The 18,330-nt window shown below is 40.4% G+C and overlaps 1 pseudogene; it reads left to right on the top strand.

Annotated features, from left to right (window-relative positions):
- Positions 1–18,330, top strand: part of LOC123153669 (probable auxin efflux carrier component 9) — a 106,003-nt pseudogene that overhangs the window by 75,961 nt on the left and 11,712 nt on the right.

Below are 18,330 nucleotides of genomic sequence, written 5' to 3'. Positions count from 1 at the left end.
ATGATTGCTCTCTAAACTTGCATCTTGCGGATTCCACTATTAAGAAACCTATGGGAAGGATTAATGATGTTCTTATTGTTGCAAATAGGAATTATGTGCCCGTAGATTTCATTGTTCTTGATATAGATTGCAATCCTTCTTGCCCTATTATTCTTGGTAGACCTTTCCTTAGAACGGTTGGTGCGATTATTGATATGAAGGAAGGGAATATTAGATTTCAATTTCCATTAAAAAGGGCATGGAACACTTTCCAAGAAAGAAAATAAAATTACCATATGAAACTATCATGAGAGCCACTTATGGATTGCCTACCAAAGATGGCAATACCTAGATCTATCCTCGCTTTTATGCCTAGCTAGGGGCGTTAAACGATAGCGCTTGTTGGGAGGCAACCCAATTTTATTTTTATTCCTTGCTTTTTGCTCCTGCTTAGTAATAAATAAATTATTTAGCCTCTGTTTTGGTTGTGTTTTTTGTGTTTAATTAGTGTTTGTGCCAAGTAGAACCGTTGGGAAGACTTGGGGAAAGTCTTGTTGAACTTGCTGTAAAAAACAGAAACTTTAGCGCTCACGAGAACTGCTGTCATTTTTATTTGAAGAGTGATATTTAGTTAATTCTTTTTGAAGATGATTAATAGATAAATTCCTCACGTCCAGAAATTTATTTTATAATTTTTGTGGTTACATATCTCGCGCTAGCTACAGATTACTACAGACTGTTCTGTTTTTGACAGATTCTGTTTTTCGTGTGTTGTTTGCTTATTTTGATGAATCTATGGCTAGTAAAATAGTTTATAATCCATAGAGAAGTTGGAATACAGTAGGTTTAACACCAATATAAATAAATACTGAGTTCATTACAGCACCTTGAAGTGGTCTTTTTTTTTCTTTCGCTAACGGAGCTCACGAGTTTTCTATTTTGAGTTTTATGTTGTGAAGTTTTCAAGTTTTGGGTGAATTCTTTTGATGGATCATGGAACAAGGAGTGGAAAGAGCCTAAGCTTGGGGATGCCCATGGCACCCCCAAGATAATCCAAGGACACCAAAATGTCAAAGCTTGGGGATGCCCCGGAAGGCATCCCCTCTTTCGTCCACTTCCATCGGTAATTTACTTGGAACTATATTTTTATTCACCAACATGATATGTGTTCTGCTTGGAGCATCTTGTATTATTTTTGTCTTTGTGTATTATTATGCCACAATCATCCTTGCTGTACACACCTTCTGAGAGAGCCATACATTAATTAAAATTTGATAGAATACTCTATGTGCTTCACTTATATCTCTTGAGCTAAGTAGTTTTGCTCTATGTGCTTCACTTATATCTTTTGAGCTAAGTAGTTTTGCTCTATGTGCTTCACTTATATCTTTTGAGCGTTATAATTTTGCTCTATGTGCTTCACTTAGATATTTTAGAGCACGGTGGTGGATTTGTTTTAAAGAAACTATTGATCTCTCATGCTTCACTTAAATTATTTTGAGAGTCTCTTAATAGCATGGTAATTTGCTTAATAATAATATGCTTGGTATTCAAGATTTGTGAAACTTTCTTTTGAGTGTGTTGAATACTAAGAAAAGATTGAAGCTTGATAATTTTTTTGAGATATGGAAGTGATAATATTAAAGTCATGCTAGTTGAGTAGTTGTGAATTTAAAGAATACTTGTGTTAAAGTTTGTGATTCCCGTAGCATGCACGTATGGTGAACCGTTATGTGATGAAGTCGGAGCATGATTTATTTATTGATTGTCTTCCTTATGAGTGGCGGTCGGGGACGAGCGATGGTCTTTTCCTACCAATCTATCCCCCTAGGAGCATGTGCGTAATACTTTGCTTTGATAACTTCTAGATTTTTGCAATAAGTATATGAGTTCTTTATGACTAATGTTGAGTCCATGGATTATACGCACTCTCACCCTTCCACCTTTGCTAGCCTCTCTAATACCGCGCACCTTTCGCCGGTATCATACACCTACCATATACCTTCCTCAAAACAACCACCATAGCTACCTATCATGGCATTTCCATAGCCATTCCGAGATATATTGCCATGCAACTTTCCACCATCTAGTTCATCATGACACATTCATCATTGTCATATTGCTTAGCATGATCATGTAGTTGACATAGTATTTGTGGCAAAGCCACCGTTCATAATTTCTTCATACTTGTCACTCTTGATTCATTGCATAGCCCGGTACACCGCCGGAGGCATCCATATAGAGTCATACTTTGTTTTAGAATCGAGTTGTAATCATTGAGTTGTAAATAAATAAAAGTGTGATGATCATCATTCAATAGAGCACTGTCCCAAAAAAAGAGAAAGGCCAAAGAAAAAAAAGAAGGCCCAAACAAAGAAAATAAATAAAAGGGGGCAATGCTACTATCTTTTTTTCCACACTTGTGCTTCAAAGTAGCACCATGATATAGCGAGTCTCATATATTGTGCTTCAAAGTAGCACCATGTTCTTCATATAGAGAGTCTCATATGTTGTCACTTTCATATACTAGTGGGAATTTTACATTATAGAACTTGGCTTGTATATTACAATGATGGGCTTCCTCAAAATTTCCCTAGGTCTTCGTGAGCAAGCAACTTGGATGCACACCCACTTAGTTTCTTTTTGAGCTTTCATACATTTATAGCTCTAGTGCATCCGTTGCATGGCAATCCCTACTCACTCACATTGATATCTATTGATGGGCATCTCCATGGACCGTTGATACGCCTAGTTGATGTGAGACTATCTTCTCCTTTTTGTCTTCTCCACAACCACCATTCTATTCCACCTATAGTGCTATATCCATGGCTCACGCTCATGTATTGCGTGAAGATTGAAAAAGTTTTGAAAAAGTTAGAGTATGAAACAATTGATTGGCTTGTCATCGGGGTTGTGCATGATTTAAATACTTTGTGTGGTGAAGATGGAGCATAGCCAGACTATATGATTTTGTAGGGATAACTTTATTTGGCCATGTTATTTTGAGAAGACATAATTGCTTTGATAGTATGCTTGAAGTATTATTAGTTTTATGTAATTATAAACTTTTGTCTTGAATATTTCTAATCTGAATATTCATACCACAATTAAGAAGATTTGCATTGAAATTATGCCAAGTAGCACTCCGCATCAAAAATTCTCTTTTTATCATTTACCTACTTGAGGACGAGCAGGAATTAAGCTTGGGGATGCCTGATACGGCTCCAACGTATCTATAATTTTTGATTGCTCCATGCTATATTATCTACTGTTTTGGACTATATTGGGCTTTATTTTCCACTTTTATATTATTTTTGGGACTAACCTATTAACCGGAGGCCCAGCCCAGAATTGCTGTTTTTGCCTATTTCAGTGTTTCGGAGAAACAGAATATCAAACGGAGTCCAAACGGAATAAAATCTTCGGGAACATGATTTTCTCACCGAACGTGATCCAGGAGACTTGGACCCTACTCCAGGGAGTCAAAGAGGAGGTCACGAGGGTGGGGGCGCCCCCCCTAGGGCACGCCCCCTGCCTCGTGGGCCCCTCGGTGCTCCACCGACGTACTCCTTCCTCCTATATATACCTACGTACCCATAAATGATCAGAACAGGAGCCACAAACCTAATTCCACCGCCGCAACTTTCTCTATCCACGAGATCCCATCTTGGGGCCTGTTCCGGAGCTCTGCCGGAAGAGGGCCGTCATCACGGAGGGATTCTACATCATCCTAGCCCCTCTGATGAAGTGTGAGTAGTTTACCTCGGACCTTCGGGTCCATAGTTAGTAGCTAGATGGCTTCTTCTCTCTCTTTGAATCTCAATACAAAGTTCTCCCCCTCTCTTGTGGAGATCTATTCGATGTAATCTTCTTTTTGCGGTGTGTTCGTTGAGACCGATGAATTGTGGGTTTATGATCAAGTCTATCTATGAATAATATTTGAATCTTCTCTGAATTCTTTTATGTATAATTGGTTATCTTTGCAAGTCTCTTCGAATTATCCGTTTGGTTTGGCCAACTAGATTGGTAGTTCTTGCCATGGGAGAAGTGCTTAGCTTTGGGTTCGATCTTGCGGTGTCCTTACCCAGTGACAGAAGGGGCAGCAAGGCACGTATTGTATCGTTGCCATCGAGGATAACAAGATGGGGTTTATTTCATATTGCATGAATTTATCTCTCTACATCATGTCATCTTGCTTAAGGCGTTACTCTGTTTTTAACTTAATACTCTAGATGCATGCTGGATAGCGGTCGATGAGTGGAGTAATAGTAGTAGATGCAGAATCGTTTCGATCTACTTGTCACGGACGTGATGCCTATATACATGATCATGCCTAGATATTCTCATAACTATGCTCAATTCTGTCAATTGCTCAACGGTAATTTGTTCACCCACCGTAGAATACTTATGCTCTTGAGAGAAGCCACTAGTGAAACCTATGGCCCCCGGGTCTATTCTCATCATATCAATCTCCATCACTTTAATCTTGCTTTGCTTTTTACTTTGCTTTTACTTTTTACTTTGCATATTTATACCAAAAATACCAAAAAAATATTATATCTATCAGATCTCACTCTCGTAAGTGACCGTGAAGGGATTCACAACACCTAATCGCGTTGGTTGCGAGTAGCTATCGCTTTGTGCAGGTACGAGGGACTTGAGCGTGGCCTCCTACTGGATTGATACCTTGGTTCTCAAAAACTAAGGGAAATACTTACGCTACTCTACTGCATCATCCCTTCCTCTTCAGGGAAAACCAACGCAAGCTCAAGACGTAGTAGGCCTCGTCCCCGGCCACCGGTAGCCTCGTCGGAGCCCACCTGCGCCGCCCGCAAGTCCCCTGTGTAGCCCCTGCTCCAAACCTGTCGCTGCTCTGCTTCTGCTTCTGCTTCATGTCGAATAGAAGGACACGCCCGCAACCGCTGCCTCGCTCGCCCGTTTGACCTCGTCCCAGCGTCGACCGGTCAACTCCATCCCCTGGGCCGACCCTTCTCTTCCTCGTTCGGCCTAGCCCGAGCTAGCCGCTAGGTGAGGAGCCCCTCTAGCCCCTCTGCTCTGTTGGGCAAGCCTCCAGTTTCGGCCCGCCACGTTTTATTTTCATTTCTGTGACCTTGTCTTTTTCCACTGAATTGCATAATTACAGAAAATGCCATTTTCTTGCATTGCTCATAATTAATTAACCATGCATCGGAATTAATTAAACTTTATATGTAATATGCTTAGAATTTCATCTAGTTTCACAATTTGCAACTTGCATCCATGTTTAAAATGTTTAAAATGTTGTTTGTTTAAATTTGCTCCTATGCCATGTTAAAATGCTTTAATTCATAACTAAGTAACCGTAGCTCCAAGCCTAACAAACTTTATATGTAAATGGGGTAGAAAAATGCCTAGTTTAACATGGTGGCTTTACTTTTCATGTTTAATAACTCTAAAATATAGTTTAGGGCAGAACAGTATCAAATCCATTAATATGCACATGAGGAGTTCCTGGAATTGTTGTTCGTTGTTTCCGGCCTCATTTAAACTTGCCTAGATAGGTAGTTTTGTTATGCTTCACCTCTAGCCATGATAACCAAAATTTAATATTGTTGAGTACATAAACGAGAGAGAACTAAATAATTGTTGTGTTGTTCCGTCAATATGCAACTCGTTGCATATTGAGCTCCATTTAACTTGTAGCTTTGTCTGTGCACTTTGCCATACCATGCCTCATTAAACCGGACATGCATCATACTTGATTGTGCATCATGCCATGTTATGCTTGGTTGTTTACTATGTTGTTTGCTTCTTTCTGGTGATGCTTCGTCGGGTTAGTTCTGATAACGTCGCGTTTGTGAGGATCCGTTCGCCTACGTACGTTTGTCTTCTTCTTGGACTTGTTCTTCTTCCTTGCGGGATTTCAGGCAAGATGACCATACCCTCGAAATCACTTCTATCTTTGCTTGCTAGTTGCTCGCTCTATTGCTATGCCGCGATACCTACCACTTGCTATATCATGCCTCCCATATTGCCATGTCAAGCCTCTAACCCACCTTTCCTAGCAAACCATTGTTTGGCTATGTTACTGCTTTGCTCAGCCCCTCTTATAGCGTTGCTAGTTGCAGGTGAAGATGAAGTTTGTTCCTTGTTGGAACATGATTATTGTTGGGATATCATTATCATATATTGTTTACTTTAATGCATCTATATACTTGGTAAAGGGTGGAAGGCTCGGCCTTATGCCTGGTGTTTTGTTCCACTCTTGCCGCCCTAGTTTCCGTCATACCGGTGTTATGTTCCTTGATTTTGCGTTCCTTACGCGGTTGGGTTATAATGGGAACTCCTTGACAGTTCGCCTTAAATAAAACTCCTCCAGCAAGGCCCAACCTTGGTTTTACCATTTGCCACCTTAGCCTTTTTTTCCCTTGGGTTCTGCAGACTCAAGGGTCATCTTTATTTAAACCCGCGGGCTAGTGCTTCTCTGAGTGTTGGTCCAAAATAGAGCACCGTGCAGGGCCATCCCTTGGCAACTTGGGTTACGTCGGCTCATATACACTTAGCTTATCCGGTGTGCCCTAAGAACAAGATATGTGCAGCTCCTACCGAGATTTGTCGGCACAGCGGGTGGTCTTGCTGGTCTTGTTTTACCATTGTCGAGATGTCTTGTGACCGGGATTCCGAGTCTGATCGGGTCTTCTTGAGAGAAGGAATATCCTTCGTTGACCGTGAGAGCTTGTGATGGGCTAAGTTGGGACACCCCTGCAGGGTTTTGAACTTTCGAAAGCCGTGCCCGCGGTTATGGGCAGATGGGAATTTGTTAATGTCCAGTTGTAGAGAACTTGACACTTAACTTAATTAAAATGTATCAACCATGTGTGTAGTCGTGATGGTCTCTTTCCGACGGAGTCCGGGAAGTGAACACGGTTCTTGTGTTAGGCTTGAACGTAAGTAGTTTCAGGATCACTTCTTGATCACTTCTAGTTCACGACCGTGCTTTGCTTCTCTTCTCGCTCATTGTGTAAGTTAGCCACCATTTATGCTAGTGCTTGCTGCAGCTCCACCTCACTACCCCTTTTCCTACCCATAAGCTTAAATAGTCTTGATCGTGAGGGTGTGAGATTGCTGAGTCCCCGTGACCCACAGATACTTCCAAACAGTTTGCAGGTGCCGATGATACCAGTGCAGATGACACAACCGAGCTCAAGTGGGAGCTCGATGAAGATCGTGATTGTTGTGTTGTTTCGTTTCTTTTCGATCAGTAGTGGAGCCCAGTCGGGGCGATCAGGGATCTTTTGCATTAGGGGTGGTCTTTCTTTATTTTGGTTCCGTAGTCGGACCTTGATTGTAATCTGAATGATGTAATGCTATATTATGTATTGTGTGAAGTGGCGATTGTAAGCCAACTCTTTATCCCTTTCTTATTCAGTACATGGGATGTGTAAAGATTACCCCTCTTGCGACATGCCTACAATGCGGTTATGCTTCTAAGTCGTGCTCCGACACGTGGGAGATATAGCCACATCGTGGGTGTTATAAGTTGGTAATCAGAGCCTTCCCATACTTAGGAGCCCCCCTGCTTGATCGAATCGCTGGCGTTGTTGAGTCTAGAAAAAAAAGTTTTTGAGTCTTATAGGATTATATATATCGGAGAGTAGGATTCTTTTTACTCCTCAGTCCCTTCGTCGCTCTGGTGAGGCCTCCTGACGTAGAGTTTTGACTCTTCTCTCCTCAAATTTCATGAAATTTTTTTTAGGATCACGCGGGTATCTTGGAATCATTCCGATGGTTTTGTGACGAGAACATTGTTCTTGGTGCCTCCTGACATTTAGGGGTTGCGGCAGTGTCCTGGGGAGTTGAGCTCCGAGGTGTTGTCGTCACAATTTTATCGTTACAGTTCTAGAATACCTGAGTTCGCCGACATCGAAAATCTCTTTTATGCAGTTGTTGGTGAGATAACCTCGACGCCACCTAGTACTGGGGTGGGAGTTCGGGAGTATTGCCATAACTCGTATAACGGATGCTTTTGGAAGGTTGAGGTAAATGATTTCCGAATGTTTCTTGGTTATGTGTTGAAGGATGGATACAGCTGGATGTAGGATTTGCTAGTTTTGGGTGAGATATTATGCTTCCCCTGTATCCCCAACACCTGATTGCATAACCAGAAAGTTTCGGGAGTTTATAAGTGGGAATTCAAGTAGCTCCTAGGATATCTTTCCGACAGATGTATGATATGAAATTGGGGTTCGACGTCTAGTGGTCCGCCTATCCACGGTTGGTTTTACAGTGGTCTCGTTGTGTCTTAAAGAGTCCTTGGCTATGCTAACTCGGGGATGCTTCGTATGTCATGTGCACTACCTTGTACATGATGGTGATGTACGATCGAGCCCGTGTGGGCCCCACCATGAAAACTTCGGACGAAATCTCTATCATATGTTTGTTCCGACTTATTCTGCAAGCCAATCCTTGTTCTATTTTGGTTGGTGGTATTCGAGTTGCTTCGAAGTCAAGTGTTGATTCCATACCTTCCCTAAGCGGTGTTTTCACATTTCTATGTGAATACTAATCCTTCTTGCTTATCGAGATTGTCATGTCAACTCTTTTTCAACCGGCGTGCTTCTCTTCAAGTGGATCCGTTCATTTTCAACATCCGCAAGATCAACTCTAAGTTCTCCCAACAGTGTTCGTTCCATCCGTCCCAAGTTGCCTTTGTTTTCCCGCCCTCCCACCCTTTTTCTTTGAGGGCTAAGATTTCTTAATCAAGTATCCATCTTATTGATGTGAAGCTCCATTCTTTTCCGTCAATATTCTTATCCGGTGATTCTCAGGAAGATACTAACGGAGCTTCAAGTTCATCACTCTTTGTGTCTTTTATCTTCTCTGGTGGTTTCAAATCAAGCTTTCGGTGTTGATCATATTCCTTTCATTGTTTCAAATGCTTTCTCATGCTGGTGCACCTCTTAATTGTTCACCTCTCTCTAGTCATTTGTTCCGGAGTGCTGAAGATATCTCACAAGATTTGTGTCTTCATTATCAATCCGTTCAAGATATCTCGAGGTTGTTATCTCATTCAAGCTATTTAACTCAACCGGTGCAATCTCCTTTTCAAGTAATCGTTCAACACTGTATCTTTTGAGTGGGCCCTAACCCATAGGTCTTTTCCTAGGATCCTACCTGACTCTTATATTTTCTCGGAGCTATTCTCAAATCTTTCAAAGTTTGACATAAGAATGGATTATCATCAGTCATATGTCTTTCTCCAAGATCTTTCAAATTCTTTTCATCGTTGGTTCAACCTTTCTAATTTTCATCCCGGAGTATCTCATCTATTCATGGTGGTGTTTCTCATCGTCATTCTCAACACTTGAAGACCGAAGAAGAGTTTTTCCTCCAAATCTTATCCGTCCTCTCGAGGATTCATGGTTCTAGCCTTATGCCATCCTCTCATAATTATTTTCGATTGTGAGAATTCTTTCCACCTATCCAGAGCAATGTAGGAGTATTTTCAGTTAGATTCTTTGAAGGCCATCATTTCGGGTTTATTCATTCTAGCTTTGAGCTCTCGTTCTCCAAATCTTACCGGTGCATCATTCAAGTTTTCCCTAATCAGCTCGGGATCTATTCGGTCTCATGTTTCTAAACCCCCTCAAGTATCTTCATTCATTCTCTAATTCTTACCGGTGATTCACCCCTTTACTTCATTCGTTTTCAATTCTTAGTGAGGTTGTCGTCTTTAGCATGGAAATAAATTGCTAGTGACTGATAGAGATATTGGCATGAACTATGTCATTATTATAAAAAAAACATATGTGTATTAAATTCTACACAACCAAAAATGTTACCTTATATGTGAATAACAATGCAACCTGACCCCCCCCCCAATCCCCTCCTCTCTTCCTTTGTGACATAGGGTTTGGTTATTTCATATTAAGGCCCAACTCAGTCCCTAATCCCCCATCCTCTTTTCTTCTCCCACTTCCACCTGATGCCCCTACTCTGTCTCCTCCATCTACCACTACTCCCCATGTTTCTTTATCAGGACTTAGATCTCTATGCTTCCTCAACATAGGTCACTACAACCATGAGTTTTGGTGACCCCGTGAAAGGATCGGTATGGTCGGCTAAATTATTTTAACTTCTTTTCCAATGTTAGGGAGCACATGAGAGAGCATCGAAGAACATATAAAGCACAAACTCACTTCATATGCATATAAATCTTACAAGAAAACAATTTATTGAAGCACAAAGTAACTAGCATCGGAAGGCAAAACAAGTACAACTTCAAAACCTTCAACATAAAAGAGAGAAAACTTAATATTCTTGAAATATCTATAAGCATGTCTTCCTCTCTCATAATAATTTTCTGTAGCATCATGAACAAATTCAACAATATAGATATCGCTTAAATCATTCTTATCCTCGTCCAAATTCATAAAAGTGTTATTACTCTCGGTAAGATCCGTCTCATTCATAATAGTGGGAGCAAATTCAACAATATAAGTATCATATGAAACTTGACTGACATAACCCAATTAAACGTTAAAATCATAATGACAAGTTTCATGGTTTTCACTAGTATTTATAGCATATGTGTCATCACAATAATCATCACAGATAGCAACTTTATTCTCATAATGATCAATTGAAACATCCTCCAAATAGTGGAATTAACACTACTTAACATCATGACCTCTCCAAACCCACTTTGATCAATACTAAAATAAGATTTAACACTCCCCAAAGTAGTGGAATCATCACTATCTAAAGTCACGACCTCTCCAAATCCACTTTCTTCATTGTAATGATCATAATCGGAGGCATGTTTTCATCATAGTAAAAATATCTTCAAAAATAGGGAGACTAAAAAGAACATATTCATAAAACCCGTCATCCCAAGCTTATAGTTTTACATATCATTAGCATAATTCATATTCATAGAATACATACTAATAACAATGCAATCATGCTTAAAATTCAAAGAATTCACATGAACCACCTTTTAGAATTCTTCCTTGAATACATCAAGACCATGTTCTAAGTCAATATTTTCAAGATAAACTTTATAAAGTTAATCAAGTGCACTTGTATTCATTTTTGTTATTGTTTTGTTTTGTGAACCAAACTAGTGAATAAAAACAAGAAACTAAAAGATTCAGTTGCAAGATCTAAAGTAGATACCTTCAAGAACTCACCTCCTCGACAACGGTGCCATAAATAGTTTTATGTCTACTGGACAACTTTATTCACGTAGACTTTGTTGGGCCTCCAGGTGCAGTGTTTTGTAGGAGAACAAGAAATTTCCCTGATGACCTAAGGTTTATTATTTCGTGGAGGTGTAGGATGAAAGTGGTTTCTCTCAAACAACCCTGCAATCAAATACAAGTGGTCTCCTGCGTATCCAACACACCCAATACAATTGTTAATTGTATATGTGCGCTATCTCGGTAAGGAGATGATAATATATGTGTAATATGGATGGTGATTATAGCATTTTACAATCTGAACAAATAAAAGCAGCAAGATAGTAAGTAACAAAAGTGAGTAAAAATGTTGTTTCAATGCTTGGAAACAATGTCCAGGGTTCGTACTTTCACTATCACCAAATCTCACGATCATTAACATAACTAAACCAAATAATATTCCTTAAAAAAGTCCAGCAAAAAATGACTCCAAAGTTCCTATTTTTATCGGACAAAGTAGGATGAAATCATGTAGGTTCCCTTAACAGCAAACCACCTCAATGTCGTCTTTCCATTCTTAATCTATTGAACCGTCCCAATGTGCTGTAGATAGTCCCAAAAGTTGTACTACGACAACACCATATGATACTTATCGTTCAACCTTTATGCATGGAGTACCCCCAATGCCACCTCTGGTATCCACAAGTTAATTACTAGAGATGCATCATGTATTCTCAAAATCCAAAATATTCAATTCAACATAAAGAAACTTCCAAGAGCAAGACTCAATTGACTACAATAATAATAAAAGGGAAAGCATCATTGGGTATAGTGTTATTTTATCAGTTTTTTTATTCTTTATGCGTTTTTCTTTCATAGTTTTTTTTTATTTACAGGTATATTTAGGATGTTAGGTGAGTGTACATGTATACATGCAAACACTATATAATACGTGTGTAACTATATAATACGTGTGTAAATTACACTAGAGTGCAAAAATTACACTATTATATGCTTATTCTTTGCATATTACAAAAAATATAATTTCAGTGTGAAAATTTTCTTTTTAAGGACAATACTAACGTCACTAATTTATTCTTCCTTAGAAAAAATATATTTTTTATATTGGTCTAGTTTTTATTTTATTTTGCTTCTTCTTTAAGGGTAATACTAATGCCACTAATTTCACTATTATATGGTTGTTTCTTCATAATATAAAAAGCAAAATCCTTTATAAATTTATTTTAATTTTTTCATTATTTGTTCATTTATTTTCTTTCTACTTAATGAGTACTACTAATGCCACTAATTCATTCTTTCTTAGAGAATTTTTTTTTCTTTATTTTTATTTTTGTTCATTTCTTTTAGTTTTTGTCTTATCAGGTATCGGGCACTTCATGTATGTTTCATCCTAAGTATCTTGTGGGCTTTTTTTTTGTGGTTGCAAAGGGCTGAGTGTTCCTCTGAAAATCGACTGAGATAAAATTTGGTGCAAGCTAGTCAGTTTTGATTCTACTACATGTTCATTTGTCACAAAATCGACTTACACAGAATCAGAATTGCACGTACTTGACCCCTGATTCATTATTTCTTAGAGATTTTTTTCTTTTTTTTCTTTACTGAGTTATTGCATGTATGTACTCGTAGTACTCTATTGAGAAAAGTCCAGCCCTGATGGCCATGCATGTGGGACCCATCCATGTGTGACATGAGAAGCAACAAAACATGCATTGCACCGGCATTGGGCCTTTTATTGGTAGTTGTGCTTCATCCGCTCGAAAAAAGTGATTGGCGAAAATATAATTTTCAAGCAACTGATGGATAGAGCGTCCCAGACAAATTCAATAATTCCCAATATTCTAATGCTAAAAGAATTTTCAGACAAAAGTATTAATCCTACACAAAACCTCCAGCAATTTATGTTTTCTTTCGAAAATTAATTACTAGCCCGTGCGGCCGCAGGATTGATGACTAGTACTATATTAATAGTAGTACGAGCTTTGCTAGACTTAAGGGTTCATCCAGTAGAAAATCACGAGAGTATTGGAGATAGGATCCGTAACATGCCTGTACTGTAGAATTGTTCCTAGTAGTACCATGTCACATTGCATAAATTTTGTTCTGTCTACTACATATCTAGATGTGCTTTAAATATTGCAATTGAAGGTGACTCAATCAAATATAACAAAAAAATTGCATCAATCTTCGTGTAAAATCATGACATAGGATAATTGACATAAAGTGTCCAATATCAAAAATCAGCTTGTGCTTGAAATGAATAACTTTGATGGGTCATCACTATCTGGTCTCATCTCGAGGGCCGAAATTACTCGAAGTGCCCAAAATTTGTGTTCAGAATACTTTTTGGCCGATTACGTCTCCAAGACGACCTTAGATGAAGGAGTGTTCTACATGAATTGTCTTCATCTCATCGAGCTAATCAATTTTGATATATAAATCATCTCAATCCGAGATGTATGCAAAAGTTTGAGCCGATGTACATTGGACTAGCCATGAGTAAAAATGACCCCGTGCATCAGACACCCGTGTGGGTGATGTCTGATGGGTCGCGCGAGCGATTTGGCCCTCAAGATGGCCTCGAAACGAAAAGCGTTCAACACGAAAGTTGTTCGCCTTATCGAAACAGTTTAATTTAGTTTTGGCTCATATTCATCCAAGGTCGTTTATGGCCTATCGGGCCCAAAAACCAAACTGTTGTCTCAAACTTGCCTAAATCTGAGTTCGATTAAATTTGAAGTTCTTTTCTTGTACGGGAAGTCCAGCCGCCTTATAAATAGATGAGAGGTGATGGCCTATTGGACAACCCACAATCGCAAAACCCATCTAGTTTTTATCCTAATTTTGCATCTCTCCATTGTTGTGTCTCTTTCATTGTTCGTTCGTTTTTCATGTTCAACGCAGCGATCCTCAAGGATCTATGGGTGGGCGAACATACCTAGGGCTGCTCGTAGCCACCACGCGTCCACACAAGGTCCTTTCCGGGCGTGTGGGGTTTCGGGTGCTCAAAAGTTCTTGCTGGTTGTCCTGCGTACCGCGCTTTAGACGAGGCTTCTTCGGCGTGAGCTGTGGTGCATCACCCTCAATTTTGAAGGTACACGACGAAGTGTTGGTGTGCGAACAAGAACTTAGATGTGCAATACTTAATTAGGGTATATCTAAATGTGCTTTAGCAAAATCGTAGTTATTTAGTAGTAGTCTAGTAGACTGAGAAAAGACATTATCCTATGCATGGTATATACCGTGCATGTATCAACCATAGGTTATCTTTGAGATTCGGGCCCATGCATGCATCTGGTCGTTATGTTGCTTAGTTAATCTCAATTTATGACCCTTTGTTCTATTAATTTAGACCCCTTCCAATGCACTGGTGTTAAGATGAGGTGCTAAGCATATTTTAAAGAGTTTAGCAACTAAATCCCCCAATGCAAAGGCGCTTAATTTAGTGTAGCTAAGCATCCTTCATTTAATAATTTAGCAATTAAAGATCTTCATGCATTGATGAGCTTCTTTCATTTAAGTGTTTTGCCTAGGTTCACGCGCTTGGCATTGTTTTTTTTCCGAGGTTGCCACACTCATCTCTTTTCTCTTAATTATCTTGCCACGTCATATTTTTGCCTACATGGCAGCCTTTCCACATGTACAAGGTGGAGCATTGGAAGGGGCCTTATGCCATATCAATCAGTCACTGTTTCTCCTGACAACTTTTCCTTGTAGTTATTACCTGCAATATATCTCCTCTCACTCACAAAAGTAGAGACGACTACGTACTATACTACACTCACTCACGTTTTTTTCCATATGATTCTAAAATTTAAATTTATTTTATATTTTGAACCGAAGTTTGATTTATGATACATTTGTATATTTATGTTCATTGTGAAGAGAACATTGAAATAAGATCACTCTTGAATATATTTTTACAAATTATAAAGTTCAAATATGAAACGTGGTTCCCCGCAAAAAAAGTAATTGTGGAGAGACCTTACGAAACTGTAAAATAAACTACTGCAAGTACCAAGTTTCATCAAGTTTTCTATAGGTTTTGTTTAAAATATCTCATCGATATAAACGCATTTGTCCAAATAGAATATAACACAAACTTTTATTTCAGAAGATATCAAGCATCTAAATCATTAAACACAAAGAGAAAATATGTTAGAGTCTTTTTAACACAGTACAAACGCAAGCGCTCATATATACGTGCATACACTCATCCCTATGAACGCACACATGCACACCCTACTCCTATGAACACCTTCGAGAGACTGAGTCGGCATATCAGGTTGAGATTTACGTGTAGAAGTGCATGCTCTAGCCAATGCAACCAAAACTTGAGACCTCTTGGCTCCGATACCATGTAGAAGTGCATGCTCTAGCCAACAACCAAAAGACCGATTTGATGGAAGAGACTAGGCAGCACATTATATGTCAACATTACGAAGTCGCCGTAGGCGCCTCGTCGTCGACGGGAACGTCTCTCCCACTGAAAGCACATTGCCGGAAATCCTAAAATAATGCAAGCACCAAGACTTGAATTCTGGTAGGCTAGAGATACCACTGTCCCTGTAACTATCCATCCACTCAAACGAAGGACACAATTAAAAAAGGTTGACACACACAAACTGACCGTGTGACAGAAAGGTGGAAAAAAGTGAGACGTACAGCAGGTTAGTACATTGGATTTCTTTAGGGCTAGATAGGATTGCTCCTTCATATAGCCTGATTCCTATGTATTGGAGCTGAGCAACCCCCTCTCCGGGTCGACGGTTTCCCAAATGCCGCCTCTCTGCGCATGGCCTCTACGACACCAAACTTTGTATTCTCCAACTCTTTTATCAATAAAATGATACGCCTTCGAACGTATTTGTAAAAAAAATATTTTTTAAGGACATTAAAATAATTAAGCGGCAGATCAATGCACGGTATATATTGTGTATGGTAGAAAATGCACTCTCATAGTCAGACTAGCCTTTTACTGGAGTAAGCTAACGTCGTGGAGTCGGCATCCGCGTCAACCCTCGACGTGCGACGGCCGGCGGCACACGCTGCCCTGCCAGGCGCAGACATGACTGTGTATATAGAGTTACACACGAGCCTTCAAGCCCCAAACTCTCCAAAACGCACAAAAGAGCAAGCTACGTATCAACAGAGCCTTCAAGTTGCACAGCGTCATCGATCTATCAAGCTAGCATATATAGGGCAGCGGAGCGATCAAGATCACGGGCTCGGCGGTGTACCAAGTGGTGGAGGCGATGGCGCCGCTGTACACGGCGGCGGCGCTGGGCTACGCGTCGGTGCGGTGGCTCAAGGCCTTCTCCGAGGAGCAGTGCGCGGGGATCAACCGCTTCGTGGCCACCTACGCCCTGCCGGCGCTCATCTTCGACATGGTCTCCACCAACGACCCCTAGGCCATGAACGCCCGCCTCGTGGCCGCCGACACGCTACAGAAAGGGGTCATGCTGCTCGGCCTCGTGGCGTGGGCGGCGTGGTCATCCCTCCGCCGCCGCGGGACATCCGCCGGCAACGGCAAGGTTGCGGCCTCGCCGCTGCAGTGGGTGGTGACCGCCTTCTCCATGACGCAGCTGCCCAGCACCATCATCATGGGCGTGCCGATCCTCGGCGCCCTGTACGGGCCCACGTCCAAGGACCTCATGAAACAGATCGTCGTGATGCAGCTCTGCGTTTGGTACAACGTCATCATCTTCATGTACGAGTACATGGCGGCCATGGATGGCAGCAACAAGGTCGGCCCCGCCCCAGCGTCGCCGGAGAACGTTGGGAGCACGGAGGTCGCGGCCGCACAACCAGGCATGGCCGTGGCCAGCCAGACAACGTCGACGGCGGTCGTGGGAGAGGTGACTCCGACTCATGGTGCAGATGCCGAGGTCGCGCAGGCAGAGGATCTGGCGCTGCCGGCACCTCCATCGATGAGCCATGTCGCTTTTGTGACAGGGAAAAAGGTTCTCAAGATCCCAAACACATATGCTGCCTTCCTTGGCCTCTTTTGGGCTCTAATCGCATTCAAGTAAGTCCCTTCCTTTCAGAGTTCATTCATACTCCACTCGGCAGTAGTTTAGCGCGGTGCGTCAGCGGGAAATGGTTTTCATCATCTTCAAAAGTGCCCTGAAGATAGATTGATCATGATACTAAGAAATTTAATCTACCTAGCAAAGTTTATTTGGTATTTTCAAAGATGCATCTACCTAGTAAACTAGATGGTGCCCCGCTCGTTGCTGCAGGAAGTTTGAACAAATAATTTGTAAGGAATAAATGCCAACTACATGATATACATGTGAAAGAAAATAAGGTAATAAAGCAGAAGCACCATGTTGTATTATCAGTGCATCAAATGGTGTTTCAAAAATTGAGAATAATTCAGTTCATCCAAAAAATGTGGCTCACCCGCAAAAAAAGTGGCTAATAAAAATTGATCTTTTATGGCCATGCTTCAAGTTAGGCTAAAGGTTTCAGTTACATTACATCCTCTCAGCCATTTAGATGTATGTAGATGTTGGTGCAAAATAGATCACATTTAGATACAGCACATTCACAAGTCCTAGTATTACATGACAATAAAATGAGTAAGTGACATTTGTTGATAGTATGTACACGCATCAATAGATTTTGCCAGTCACTAAATGATACTCCCTCCGTCCAATAATACATATATAATTATGGAACTGAGGGAGTATTCCTGAAGCCTTCGGATGACCAACATTACCAAGTGTATCAAGTTTGTTCTCTCTCTCCAATTCAGTCTCAATACTGTGATATGGAACAACAAAAAAGCAATATACTATCAGTAAGTGTTGGGGAAAGGGGAATCGTCACCTGAAATCAAACAACTTCTACTTATACCTGCTATAACATAACTGTACTACAATAGGTAATAAACTTGAGTTACTAGCAGTATAAAAATAGCCATTTCATAAACCTGTTTGAACCCCTGTATGATCTAGTTGACGGAATAAGATAGAGGGAATTAACTTGGACAAATCATTGCAGACGTATAACTGGTTAGAGCAAGAAAAAATAGCTACAGCTAGGTGACAAATATTATAAATATTAATAAGGAGAGAAACTTATGTACCTTCTCAAGAATTCCAAATTTGGTTCATTGCAGACTTCTTGCCACACATCATCAGGAAACCTATAAAGCTTGAATCAACAA

This window comes from Triticum aestivum, chromosome 7A (assembly GCF_018294505.1).
Source record: "Triticum aestivum cultivar Chinese Spring chromosome 7A, IWGSC CS RefSeq v2.1, whole genome shotgun sequence".
NCBI lineage: Eukaryota > Viridiplantae > Streptophyta > Magnoliopsida > Poales > Poaceae > Triticum > Triticum aestivum.
The sequence above is the reverse complement of the archived record's forward strand: the minus strand, read 5'-3'. Positions and strand labels throughout refer to the sequence as shown.